Source organism: Oncorhynchus mykiss, chromosome 8, assembly GCF_013265735.2.
Source record: "Oncorhynchus mykiss isolate Arlee chromosome 8, USDA_OmykA_1.1, whole genome shotgun sequence".
Classification (NCBI taxonomy): Eukaryota; Metazoa; Chordata; class Actinopteri; order Salmoniformes; family Salmonidae; genus Oncorhynchus; species Oncorhynchus mykiss.
The window spans coordinates 38,787,225-38,802,471 of record NC_048572.1 but is presented as its reverse complement, the minus strand read 5'-3'; the positions used below and the strand labels follow the sequence as shown (position 1 = coordinate 38,802,471).

The window sequence follows — 15,247 nt, the reverse complement described above, 5'->3', positions numbered from 1 at the left end:
TGTGCTTTATGATTGACAACTCATGGTGTGATCATACCAACACACAGGAACTCAAGTCCTTTTGCCCACCCGATCTAGAATTCCTTGCAATCAAATGTCGACCATTCTACCTACCAAGAGAATTCTCGTCAGTTATAGTCCCAGCTGTGTACACCCCCCAAGATGGCCCTCAAGGAACTTCACTGGACTTGATGTAAACCAGTAACTATAAACCTGAGGCTGCATTTATTGTAGCTGGGGATTTTAACAAAGCAAATTTGAGATCAACGTTACCTACATTCTATCAGCATACTGATTACAAGACATGTAGGGCTAATACTCTCGACCACTGCTACTCTAACTTCTGCGATGCATACAAAGCCCTCCCCCGCCCTCCCTTTGGCAAATCCCAACACGACGCTGCTGTTGGCTTATAGGCAGAAACTCAAACAGAATGTACCAGTGACGAGAACCATTCAACGCTAGTCTGACCAATCGGAATCCACGCTCCAAGATTGTTTTGATCACGCGGACTGGAATATGTTCCAGTCAGCCTCAGAGGACGACTTTGATCTATACACTGACTCGGTGAGTACGTTTACGCGATGCACCGCATTTAACCATGGAAAGAGGTCTGGTGATATGGCTGAATATAAACAGTGTAGTTATTCCCTCCACAAGGCAATCAAAGAAGCGAAATGCCGGTACAGGGACAAGGTGGAGTCTCAATTCAATGGCTCAGATACAAGATGTTGTAACGGTTTTCTTTGGGTGAAGTAGAGTCAGACCAAAACGCAGCGTGGCTATTGCAATCCATGTTTAATGAAACAAAGTAAACACGAATCAAATACAAAACAATAAACGTAACACAAAAACCGAAACAGCCTAATACTGGTGCAAAGTAACACAGAGACAGGAACAAGGACAATCACCCACAAACACACAGTGAAACCCAGGCTACCTAAATATGGTTCCCAATCAGAGACAATGACTAACACCTGCCTCTGATTGAGAACCATATCAGGCCAGACATATAAATAGACAAACAAGACATCCAACATAGAATGCCCACCCAGCTCACGTCCTGACGAACACTAAAATAAGGAAAACACACACGAACGATGGTCAGAACGTGACAGACGTATGTTGCAGGGTCTACAGGAAATCACGGACTAGAAAAACAAAAACAACCACGTCACGGATACCGACGTCACGCTTCCAGACAAACTAAACACCTTCTATGCCTGCTTTGAGGATAAACTATCAAAACTGTGCCCACCCCCCTCCTTCTCAGTGGCTGACGTGAGTAAAACATTTAAACATGTCAACCCTCGTTGGGCTCCTGGCCCAGACCCATCCCTAGCCACGTCCTCAGAGCATGCGCTTACACCAGCTGGCTTAAAGACACATTTAAATGGCTACCTATCCCAGTCTGTTGTCCCCATATGCTTCAAGATGGCTAACATTATTCCTGTACCCAAGAAGGCAAAGATAACTGAACTAAATGACTACCGCCCCGTAGCACTCACTTCTGTCATCAGGAAGTGATTTGAGAGACTAGTCAAGGATCATATCACCACTACCTTACCGGCTACCTTTGACCCCCAACAGGTCCACAGATGACGCAATCGCCATCGCACCGCATACTGCCCTATCCCGTCAGGGCAAAAATAATACCTATGTAAGAATGCTGTTCATTGACTATACGCTCAGCATTCAACACGATAGTACCATCAAAGCTGGGTCTCAACCCCTCCCTGTGCAACTGGGTCCTGGACTTTCTGACGGGCCGCCCCCAGGTGGTGAAGGTAGGATACAACATCTCCACTTCACTGACCCTCCAACTGGGGCCTCACAAGGGTGTGTGCTCAGCCCTCTCCTGTACTCCCTGTTCACCCACGACTGCGTGGCCATGCACCTGTACTGACCTCACCTTCTGGATGGAAGCGGGGTGAACAGGTAGTGGCTCCGGTGGTTATTGTCCTTGATTATCTTTTTTGCCTTCCTGTGACATCGGGTATTGTAGATTGCCCCCAGTGATGCATTGAGCAGACCACACCACCCTCTGGAGAGCCATGCGGTTGTGGGCGGTGCAGTTGCCATACCAGGCGGTGATACAGCCCGACAGGATGCTCTCAATGGTGCACCTGTAAAAGTTAGTGAGGGTTTTCAGTGACAAGACACATTTTTTCAGCCTCCTGAGGTTGAAGAGGGGCTGTTGCGCCTTCTTCACCACACTGTCTGTGTGCATGGACCAATTCAGTTTGTCAGTGATAAACTCAGGAAAAAAAGAAACTTCCTCTCATTGTGAACTGCATTTATTTTCACCAAACATGTGTAAATATTTGTATGAACACAACAAAACTCAAAAACTGAGACATGTGACTAACAGAAATTGAATAATGTGTCCCTGAACAAAATCAAAAGGGGGGGTCAAAATCAAAAGTAACAGTCAGTATCTGGCGTGGCCACCAGCTGCATTGAATACTGCAGTGCATCTCCCCCCATGGACTATTTGCCAGTTCTTGCTGTGAGATGTTACCCCACTCTTACACCAAGGCACCTGCAAGTTCCCTGACATTTCTGTGGGGAATGGCCATAGCCCTCACCCTCCGATCCAGCAGGTCCCAGACGTGCTCAATGGGATTGAGATCCGGGCTCTTCGCTAGTGTAACGCTCGTCGTTGTAAGAATGGTCGGACCAAGATGCAGCGTGGAAAGTGTTCATCATATTTATTAGTGTACCAGGAACAAAACAAAATAAAGAGTAACAAAAACGAAAGGGTTCAAAAGCAACAATACAAAATCAAGATCCCACAAACAACAGGTGGGAAAAGGCTCTCACTGGAGGCTTCTGGCCATGGATCATCACTGGAGGCTTCGGGCCATGGATCATCACTGGAGGCTTCGGGCCATGAATCATCACTGGAGGCTTCGGACCATGGATCATCACTGGAGGCTTCGTGCGTGGAACAGGCACAGGACGTTCCAGGCTGGAGACACGCACTGGAGACCGGGTGCATGGAGCTGGCATAGGATATACTGGGCCATGGAGGCGCACTGGAGGTCTGGAGCGTAGAGCTGGCACAATGCGTCCTGGACAAAGGACCACCTTCGCATGGCAAGTGCGGGGAGCTGGCACATGATGCACTGGGCTGTGAAGGCGCACTGGAGACACAGTACGTATGGCCGGCGCAGTATATACTGGCCCGTGAAGGCGCACTGGAGGTCTGGAGCGTAGAGCTGGCACAACGGGTCCTGGACAAAGAACCACCTTCGTACGGCAAGTGCGGGGAGCTGGCTCAGGACGCACCGGGCTGTGGATGCGCACTGGAAACACATTGTGTATCACTGCAAAACATGGTGCTTGACCGGTCACACGCTCCCCACGGTGAGTACGGGGAGTTGGCTCTGGTTCAAAACCTGGCTCCACCAACCCCGTGTGCCTCCTCCCAATTTTTTGGAGGGGCTGCCTCTCGGGCTTCCATCGTGGTCGCGAACCCCGGTGTCGTCGTTGTTCCTCCCTCGCTGCCGCCGTCTGCTCCCATGGAAGGTGATCCTTTCCGGCCCGGATCTTCTCCCACGTCCAGGATCCCTTACCGTCCAAGATATCCTCCCATATCCAGGATGTGTGCTCCTCCTGGCCACGCTGCTTGGTCCGTTTGTGGTGGGATCTTCTGTAACGCTCGTCGTTGTAAGAATGGTCGGACCAAGATGCAGCATGGAAAGCGTTCAACATATATTTATTAAAGTGAACCAGCAACAAAACAAAATAAAGAGTAACAAAACGAAATGTCCAGCTTTGTAGGGCTCAAAAGCAACAATACAAAATCAAGATCCCACAAACAACAGGTGGGAGAAGGCTGCCTAAATATGATTCCCAATCAGAGACAACGAAAGACAGCTGCCTCTGATTGGGAACCATACCAGGCCAACATAGAAATATACAAACTACAGTATCCACCCTAGTCACACCCTGACCTAACCAAAATAGAGAATAAAAAGGCTCTCTAAGGTCAGGGCGTGACAGCTGGCCATGGCAGAACACTGACATTCCTGTCTTGCAAGGAATCAAGCACAGAACGAGCAGTATGGCTGGTGTCATTGTCATGCTGGAGGGTCATGTCAGGATGAGGCTGCAGGAAGGGTACCTTATGAGGGAGGAGGATGTCTTCCCTGTAATGCACAGATTGCCTGCAATGACAACAAGCTCAGTCCGATGACGCTGTGACACACCGTCCCAAACCATGTCGGACCCTCCACCTCCAAATCGACCACGCTCCAGAGTACAGGCCGCGGTGTAACGCTCACTCCTTCGATGATAAACACAAATCCGATCATCACCCCGGTGAGACAAAACCTTGACTCGTCAGTGAAGGAGCACTTTTTGCCAGTCTTGTCTGTTCCAGCGACGGTGGGTTTGTGCCCATAGGCGACGTTGTTGCAGGTGATGTCTGGTGAGAACCTGCCTTACAACAGTCCTAGAAGCCCTCAGTCCAGCCTATTGTGGACAGTCTGAGCACTGATGGAGGGATTATGCGTTCCTGGTGTAACTCGGGCAGTTGTTGTTGCCATCCTGTATCTGTCCTGCAGGTGTGATGTTCGGATGTACCAATCCTGTGCAGGTGTTGTTACACGTGGTCTGCCACTGCGAGGACGATCAACTGTCTGTCCTGTCACCCTGTATCTCTGTCTTAGGCGTCTCACAGTACGGACATTGCAATTTATTGGCCACATCTGCAGTCCTCATGTCTCCTTGCAGCACGCCAATGTCACGTTCACACAGATGAGCAGGGACCCTAGGCATATTTATTTTGGTGTTTTTCAGAGTCAGTAGAAAGTAATCTTCAGTGTCCTAAGTTTTCATAACTGTGACCTTAATTGCCTACCGTCTGTAAGCTGTTAGTGTCTTCACGACCCTTCCACAGGTGCATGTTCATTCATTGTTTACGGCCCATTGAACAAGCATGGGAAACAGTGTTTAAACCTTTTACAATGAAGATCTGTGAAGTTATTTGGATTTTTATGAATGATCTTTGAAAGACAGGGTCCTGAAAAAGGGATGTTTCTTTTCTTGCTGACTTTATGTACACCGAGGAACTTAAAACTTTCCACCTTCTCCACTGCTGTCCTGTCGATGTGGATAGAGGGGTGCTCCCTTTGCTGTTTCCTGAAGTCCACAATCATCTCTTTTGTTTTGCTTATATTGAGTGAGAGGTTATTTTCCAGACACCACACTCCGAGCCCTCACCTCCTTCCTGTAGGTTGTCTCGTCGTTGTTGGTAATGAAGCCTACCACTGTTGTGTCGTCTGCAAACTTGATGATTAAGTTGGAGGCGTGCATGGCCACGCAGTTATGGGTGAACAGGGTGGGGGCTGAGAACGCACCCTTGTGGGGCCTCAGTGTTGAGGATCAGCGGAGTGTAGAGGTTGTTTCCTACCTTCATCACCTGGGGGCAGCCCGTCATGACATCCAGCACAGGGTTGGGCCAAGACCCAGGGTCTCAAGCTTAATGATGAGTTTGGAGGGTACTATGGTGTTGAATGCAGAGCTCTACTCAATGAACATCATTCTTATATAGGTATTCCTCTTGTCCAGATGGGATATGGCAGTGTGCAGTGTGATGGCTAATTGTAATTCCCTTTTAAGTGAGTTGTTGTTTTGTTATCGTTTACAGACGCTTGATTTGTTTGCACTGTGCGGTGTCTCCTGAGTGAGTTTGAGTCTTAGTGTTTCTTGTTTTCACAGTTTAATTATGTACCTTCTGTTGAACGTTTTCCAGTAAAGTATTCAAGTTTTTTCCTAAACCACTGGTTCTTCGTCTGGTTCTCTTCTCTGCTCCTGGATTCTACCTCACCATGTCACATAACACTTTTATTGATTTGATCCTGAGATGAATAGCTCCGCCCACCACATCCTCATGTCATGAGTGGAATGCTAGACCCTCTTCAATCTCTGAGCAGTGACAGCCAGCCATGCTTACCCTACTCTCTCATGTCTGCTACTAGCCTCCTCTCTCCCACTCATTTTTAATTACAATGCAAACAGGGTTTTGTGAGGGACTGCCAAATCTATTAGAGGAACGAGAGATTAAAAGTGTTAAAGACCTTAAAAGAGATTTCTGTGAAGAGGAGGGGAAAACTTTTGGGAGGTCACTGATAACTATTTGCAATGTGATAGCCAGACTGTCATCATCATCATCTCCCACCTTCTTCGCAAACTTTAAGAGAGATGGCTAGTCATTTGGCTGTGTGTCATAATGGTTCATTGGCAGTTTGGGCTATATGAAGTAATTTACTGACAGCAGGTTGAGTGGTTGTATTAAATGCAGTCATTCAATGTTCAGATTGGAAATAGAGTTGAGCAGTTAATTACAGGGCAGACAATAGTTGTATTTTGCAGTTTATTTGAAAATGCTATACCAACTAAAAGGCAAATATTTTCTTTGATATTCAAATGTATCTCATAAAAACAAATAATATTCGAAAGTATTTTAAACAGTACACAGAACATCAAATAATATTTGAAGGTATTTTAACATTAACATTTTCAGATTTTTTACATTTTATTAAATGGCTGCCAAATATTTCATGACGAAGAGTTGAATTAGTCTAAATATATCATCAAAAGCACATGGATCAAAAGCTCTTAGATATGTATCTTAATATAGCCTATAGTAATCTCTAATACATGAGAGACATGGAAACACCTCTACATTAGAATAGACCAATTTTCCAGCTTCAAAATGACTAACACATATATTTTCATAATGAGTGAGACTTAAGGTAATACAGTAACACTTGACATCAAGTTTTTATACATGTGTAGTAACTGATTATTACAATAGCAACACTGTTGTTACATAGGACTTTGGAAATTGCTTTATGATAATGAAGTTATTACATGAAATAAGGAATAGTCATTATTCCTCTTGGGCACAGTAGTTACAAAAACTCTTGGCTCATTGCTATGCAGTTCAAATGCAATTATTATTTAATAACATAATTAGAAAATGTTATAAAAAGACCGAATCGTACTATCGCGACTCTGACGCTCGTCGGATGTGGCAGGGCCAGTAAACCATTACAGACTACAAACGTAAGCCCAGCCGAAAGCTGCACAGTAACACGAGCCTAGCAGTCGAGCTAAACTACTTCCATGCTCGCTTCGAGGCAAATAACACTGTAACATGCATGAGAGCACCAGCTGACCTGGAAAAATGTGTGATCACGCTCTCCGCAGCCGATGTGAATAAGACCTTTAAGCAGGTCAACATTCACAAGGCCGCACAGCCAGACAGAATACCAGGACGTGTACTGCGAGCATGCACTGACCAACTGGCAAGTCTCTTCACTGACATTTTCAACCTCTCCCTGTGTTTTAAGCAGACCACTATAGTCCCTGTGCTCAAGAACACTAAGGTAACCTGCCTAAACGACTACTGACCCGTCACACTCACATCTGTAGCCATGAAATTATTTGAAAGGCTAGTCATGGCTCACATAAACACCATCATCCCAGAAACCCTAGACCCACTCCAATTTGCATACTGCCCCAACAGATCCACAGATGATGCAATCTCCTTTGCACTCCCCAGTAACCTTTCCCAGCTGGACAAAAATAACACTTACGTGAGAAATCCATTCATTGACTACATCTCAGCGTTTAACACCATAGTGCTCTCAAAGCTCATTCCTGGGACTAAACACATCCCTCTGCAACTGGATCCTGGACTTCCTGACAGACCGCCCCCAGGTGGTAAGGGTAGGTAACAACACATCCGCAATGCTGATCCTCAACACAGGGGCCCCTCAGGGTTGCGTGCTCAGTCCCCTCTTGTACTCCCTGTTCACTCATGACTGCATGGCCAGGCACAACTTCAACACCATCATTACATTTGCTGACGACACAACAGTGGTAGGCCTGATCACAGACAACAATGAGACAATCTATAGGGAAGTCAGAGACCTGGCCGTGTGCTGCTAGGCCAGCAACCCTTCCCTCAACGTGATCAAGACAAAGGAGATGATTGTGGACTACAGGAAAAAGAGGCCAGAGCACGCCCCCATTCTCATCGTCTGGGCTGCAGTGGAGAAGGTTGAGAGCTTGGTGTCCACATCACCAACAAACTAACATGGTCCAAGCACACCAAGACAGTCTTGAAAAGGGCATGACAAAATCTGTAACCCCTCAGGAGACTGAAAAGATTTGGCATGGGTCCTCAGATACTCAAAAATGTCTACAGCTGCACCATCGAGAGCATCCTGGCTGGTTGCATCACTGCCTGTTATGGAAACTGCTCGGCCTCTGACTGCAAGGCACTACAGAGGGTAGTGCGAATGTCCCAGGACATCACCGGGGCCAAGCTTCCTGCCATTCAGGACCTCTATACCAGGCGGTGACAGAGGAACGCCCTAAAAATGGTCAAAGTCTCCAGCCACCCTAGTCATAGACTGTTCTCTCTGCTACCGCATGGCAAGCGGTACCGGAGCACCAAGTCTAGGTCCAAGAGGCTTCTATAAACAGCTTCTAACCCCCAAGCCATAAGACTCTTGAACATCTAGTCAAATGCTACCCAGACTATTTGCAGGGCCTCCCCTCTCCTTTCACCCCCTCTTTACTCCACTGCTACTTTCTGTTGTCATCTATGTATAGTCACTTTAATAACTCTACCTACTTGTACATACTACCTCAAATAATCAGTGCCCCCACACGTTGACTCTGTATCGGTACCCCCCTGTATATAACCTTGCTAATGTTATTTCACTGCTGCTCTTTAATTACTTGTTACTTTTATCTCTTATTCTTCTGTATTTTTTTTGGAACTGCATTGTTGGTGACACAGGGCTCGTAAGTAAGCATTTCACTGTGTTGTACGTGACTGATAAAATTTGATTTATTTAGACGTTTTTTTCCGAGGATGTTTTAGCTGCGCAATTTCATATTTAAGGTGCTAGCTGCAGTATTTCTCAAGTAAAAAAATGTGAGACATATTGTCTTATGGTAACAAAGTTGGCTCTGATGGGCAGGTCGGTCTCACTGTCTATACTACTGGATAGAGAGCAATCACCGCAGGTGTTCACCCCATGTTCGTGAGCTAATGGACATCGTCAAATCAAAACCCAACCTTCATGTACCCGTTGTGACGCAGTGATGTTCCGAAATGATCCTTTACACTGTAGTAAATTGTATTCTCATATCGATGCCATATAGGCCGTTTTCAAAGGGTTTCATTGCTTTTTAAAGGCAGTCGTTCTTTTTTGGAATCTGTATTAAAATAAGTAACTATTTGATGCCTACATTTTTAAAAATAAATTCACAAACACACAGACATGCACGCACACACACTTGCCTTCTTTGCTCAGTGCACACACCTTGTGAGGTGAGCTGCTGGACACATACAAAATTAGCCTGGTCCACCTGAAGCTCTGGATATACTGTACACCTTAAAATGAAACAGAGGGTGGCCAGGTCCAACCGGGTTTTAATTTGTGGCCCAAGACCTTACACGCCTTTGTCAAGGACCTCTGTACTGCAGGAGGCACATGAACTTGTATACCTCTCCTTTAATAATAGCTTTTTAAATGAGACTTCCAGGCTGGTATCAGTATAGCCACCGGTATCAAACACAGCCCGCTCTCTAATACATTTATCATTGTTTATCTGAAAGGGAGGTTAATGCACTTTACAGGAACATTGTTCGTTATGCGTCGATCAGAGGTGACTCCCAAGGACTTCTCTACCATTGTCTTGCTAATGCAATTCAAACCTGTTTGTACAGCTGGGTTATTTCGATAGTTTAGAGATGTTTGTTTCTGCTGTAAGCTCCTCTTTACTTCCATGCCAGGGCTTTGACTGGTTGGCCATGTTTACCCAGTGGAGAAGGTTAAGTTCACACCAGCCCACACCTTCATCAGTGCCAAAAGGGCCGGTTAAGTACACCAGACAGGGAGGAGAACACGAAAAACGACACTGTAAAAAATGATTGGTTGTTTCAACTTATTATTTCCAGCGATCAAGTTACGTGGCCTTTTTCAAGCTCAGAGTACTTCACATTTCACGTTATCCTAGCTTTTATTACATTCATTTTGACAAACAGATGGTTAATTTGATGTTTGTTAATTTAATATTTTTGAATCAACTTAAAACCTTTGTTATGTTAACAATAAATATGGAGTTCTAATAACTAAAGTTACATTATTGTTGACAAATAAAAGACAGTTAAGTCCGCTGCTTCATTTTTCAGTCTAACTTACACATTATGTCAACAATACATTTTGAGTTAACTATAAAGCAACATTTCCGTTGACAAATAAAATCATTTCATCATGTCAGTATAACCAACCATTTTTAGCTGAATCTTTTTCCAATTTTGTTATGTCCATTTTTTATAAAGTTATCATAAATAGTAACACAGTTATAACTACATTTAAAGTTTACATAACAAAATTGTCTAAGCTAGGATAACGTGACATGTTAAGTGCTCTGAACTTTAAAAAGACCACGCGACTAAACTCAGCAAGAAAGAAACGTCCTCTCACTGTCAACTGCATTTATTTTCAGCAAACTTAACATGTGTAAATATCTGTATGAACATAACAAGATTCAACAACTGAGACATAAACTGAACAAGTTCCACAGACATGTGACTAGCAGAAATTGAATAATGTGTCCCTGAACAAAGGGGGGGGGGGGGGGGGGGGTCAAAATCAAAAGTAAAAGTCAATATCTGGCGCATTAAATACTGCAGTGCATCTCTTCCTCAAGGACTGCCAGTTCTTGCTGTGAGAGGTTACCCCACTCTTCCACATTTCTGGGGGGGATGGCCCTAGCCCTCACCCTCCGATCCGACAGGTCCCAGACGTGCTCAATGGGATTGAGATACAGTCACGACTTTGGTCCCTCTCCTTGTTCGGCGGTCGAAGTCACCGACCTTCTAGCCATCGCTGATCCTCTTTTCATTTTCCTTTGGTTTTGTCTTGTCTTGTATCACACCTGGTTCCAATCCCATTTATTACATGTTGTGTATTTAACCCTCTGTTCCCCCTCATTGTCCTTGTCGGGGATTGTTTGTTTGTAAGCATTATGCAAGATATGTTCTGGTGTGCGATGTGTTTTGTACCCACTTTGTATATTTTGGTTTTCGGAGTTTTTGAGCACTTATTAAACTGCTCCGTTTATACCAAGTTCGATCTCCTGCGCCTGACTTCCCTGCCACCAACACGCACCCTTACATACACGTAGCAGAATTGCACAAGTAATCCAATTTAAACTGATATAGTAAAATACTATTTGCCAAACGTAGCCAAATCAGTTTTTCTTTCTTAATTTAATCAAATTACCATTTTAAAATCGAGTGTGTGCGGTGCTAACCAGCTAGCTAGCATGTAACATAGTGGCTAATGTCCTTGCTATTCTTGTGCTGAAAAGTTTTCATTATTTTTTACAAAGGCCACTTGTTAACTTACCCAATAAATATTTATACCGTGTAGGTTACCAAGTAGGTAAATAACATGCTAGTGGTTGTATTGTTTTAAAGGAGATACTCACCTATTGCCAAGCTACTCACTCCAGTTTAGAGTGCAGTAGAAGAGTTGCCAAAGCACTGTCTTGATCAAGCCACTTCCTGAAATGACGCCGCCACCTATAAATTAACAATGAGTTCAAAAATAAATTGTGCTAGTATGACAAGGCTTAAGTAAATTTAAAAAATGTTTGATTCTAAACATTGTACACTTGTTTAAGAATTGATTGCTATAATTACAAGGACTAAGTACTAAACCAAATTAAGTTTGATCTATATTCCCTATCAATACGCAAACAAGGAGCAAACTCAAACAGAAACACTAATATCACACAATTGGACAGCTGATCTGATGCATTCTGAGTGTTTTTTGTAGTTAATCTATTTTATAACCAATTGGAACATTACACATATTACTTTCACAACATTGGCCTCACCAAACACCAACTGTTAGATGGCTAGCCATGAAAGCTTAGACCCAATAATAGGATCTCTAATACATGTACATGCATGGAGAAATAGTATATGTCAATCATTCTCCTACAGTTTAGTCAGTTAGCAGACACGCTTTTCTAGAGCGACTTGCAGTTAGTCTTACTTGAATAAGCTATAGGCCTTAGTTACACATGTGTAGATCTTCATGCAGTAAAAACCTGTAACCCTCAGCTAACACAATATGAACCCATAGCCCATACAATTGACACAGTGTCAGAGTCGTGTGTTTAGGTGGCAGGGAAGTCAGGCGCAGGAGAATCAAACTGAATGAAATTGAGTTGTTTAATAACAATAAATGAAACATAACTCCAACACTAAATAACAATAAAACAAAGTGGGTACGAGGATCCGTCGCGCACCAATACGAACAACACAACACTGAGCAAACAAACAATCTCTGACAAATACAAAGAGATGAGACATGAGGGGAAACAGAGGGTTAAATACACAACAGGTAATGAATGGGATTGAAACCAGGTGTGTTGGAAGACAAGACAAAACCAATGGAAAATGAAAAATGGATCAATGATGGCTAGAAGACCGGTGACGTCGACCGCCGAGCACCACCCGAACAAGGAGAGGCTTCGACTTCGGTAGAAGTCGTGACACACAGTTAATGCTATGTGGCTCCATATTCTTTAACATTTGGTGCATTTGTGTCAGAAATTAGAAAATTAGAAATTGCATGTGACCTTTGCCCTCACAGACAAAACATGAATTTATTGGCTGCAAGGAATATGGGGGAAGTCACTCCAGAAAAATTGTACCAATCAAATTCCATTTAAAACAAACAGAACAACAAACTGCCAATTGTGACAATTGTTGGCACCCCAATAGGGATTCTTACTTATGAGCAGCTGTATTGTGGCCTTCCATGGCTCCCTTTAAGTAGGGTATGAAAATAGTTAACACGCATGGAAGATGCATTTTTCCTCAATCACAATGTGGAAAGGCAAAAACACTCACAAATTCAAAAATAAAAAAATTGTTTCTGCTATTAAACAATAGGTACACTATTAGGGCAATAATTAAAACCCACACACCAGTACATGTGCACCGGAGGCAGTTGCACAGACCACTGATTTGAAATCTTGGTTCTGACTTAAAAGTTAAATGAACACATAGGTCTTAGCCGATTTAACTTAATTTTGTAAGTTAATTAAGTTAATGTACAGATTTGTTGTTATCCTGACTTGACATTTAAAGTCAAACAACTATTGTCTTTATTTAGTTCATTTTACTTATTGGATCTAATTTGAAAGTTGAGGGAATGTAAGACAATGTAATGATTTATAGTTATTATAACTTGCCATGTTTCAACAACACAACTAGGATCTTGTTTTAGTTTATTTCACTTATTAGTTCTGATTGGAAAGTTGACTGAGCAAATTGTTCTTTGCTAACTGAACTTGGTTTTTTATGTTTACATTTTTTTTTTGAGTTAAAGTTAAGTTAATAAAGTTAACATTATTTGTAAAATCAACACATTTTGCACATTTAGTTGACTTGAATAGATGAAGTAAGTTATTTTGACTTAATCTCCAAAACTTTTTTTTAGAAATTAAGAGTTTCTGGGTGTAGAAAGGAGTCTTTCTCCAGCTGTATATTTAAAGTGGAGGCAAATGTTCCTGAATAATCTCCATTTAACTCTTATGCAAATCAGGAGCGTCTTTGAGTTTCACTGCCCTGGTTTCCCATAAATACCCAGAAGTCTGTGGCACCAGCTGCTGGCCCAACCAGAGAGGGGTCCTTGTGGTGTCACTCAAGGGCATCATTCGGTGACGCTGTCGCTTCTTTTACGGGTAACTTCCTCCCACTGACTGTTGAGTTTACTCAAGCTAAATGGAGTCTGGTCTCAGAGTGACAGGGCAGAAAATGAATGGAGGAGGTCAGGGAACATCACTGCCAGAGAAAATTACAGGAGGAGAGAGAGTGTGAGAGCGAGAGAGCGAGAGAGGAGGGAGAGATGAGATCGACTGATGGCTTTTCTGAGAAGTTGGGATTTTTTTGAATCGGTCTCTTTCGTGTGGAGAGAAATTAGATGAGTGAAAACAGCTTTAGATCAATTGCCTTTGGTCTGTCTGGGAGACAGTTTCTAAAAATACCACAGCTCTCCCCAGGAATCAGACTAGCAGACTAATGCATTTAGCTTTCACCCTCTAGGTTTCCCTCCATATTTTCCCCTATATTTTCCACCTTTACTGGGTGTGTCTGGGCATCAACCCCAGTCCCTCAACCCCTGTGCCCCTTCACTGCTACCAGGGTCCTTTACTGGGTGTCTGGGAATCAATCCCACTCCCTCACCGCCTGTACCCACTCTGCTCTGTTCCCATAGTCCTGGGTGTTTCTGGGTAGCTGCCCTCGCCAGCTGGATCAAGTGACCCTCAAGCTGAAGGAGGAGCTGGGCGTGACTATGTTGGTGAACTTCCAGAAGGAGGGGGACGTGGTCAACATCTTTTCCGGCTACTACCGCGACCCCGGGCAGGATATGACCCCAGAGACCATGATACACCTGTACAGGGACTGTCGCCTGAGATTGTGGCTTTGCCTATCATGTGGATCCCCATGCTGGATGGGGGGCTCTGGGGTATATTCAGGACTGCAGATGTGTCTCTCAAGGACCAGGAGAGAAGTAGACTGTAGATCAGTCATGAAGCCCTCCTCTTTTGCATCCTGGATCTGGGTAAAGACTAATCAGAAAGGATGAGGATCCTACCCCAGAATGTTTTCCTGCTGCACGGTCTCCTGGAGAACGGTCACACGGTCTACGTTCACTGTAAGGCTGATGTTGGCCGCTCCACCACAGTCGTGTGTCTCCTTATGTTTGTCCTGGGATGGAGCAAGAGGAAGGAGCATTATTTTGTCACTCCCTGGAGGGCGGCGGTCTAAATCAACAAGGAGACACTGGTAAACGCCATGGGGGACTTCATGCGCACCTCTGTTTGCTACTTGGAGACATGAGGGAGGACCCCTGTATGATGTGGAGTGTTGCTGCCAAGTTGTGGGTGAGTGTCTGCCTTAGAGACAGTGGGAAAAAATATGCACACCCGGCATGATTTGTGCAGAAGATGCCAGAAGGTGAAATAACTTAAGTGAAAATAAACCTCTGCACTCATTTGATCTAATGCAAATTACCAGTTTAGATAACTTGTTGTCATAAACTGGACGATGCAGAGATACCCATAGGGAATTCTACTCGCTGCCGTTATACACTGTATCTACAAAAGTATGTGGACACCCCTTCAAATT

General features: G+C 44.1%; 1 pseudogene; it reads left to right on the top strand.

Annotated features, from left to right (window-relative positions):
* The first annotated feature begins 519 nt into the window (after positions 1–519).
* LOC110530913 lies at positions 520–14,959 on the top strand (annotated as a pseudogene).
* Positions 14,960–15,247: the final 288 nt, after the last annotated feature.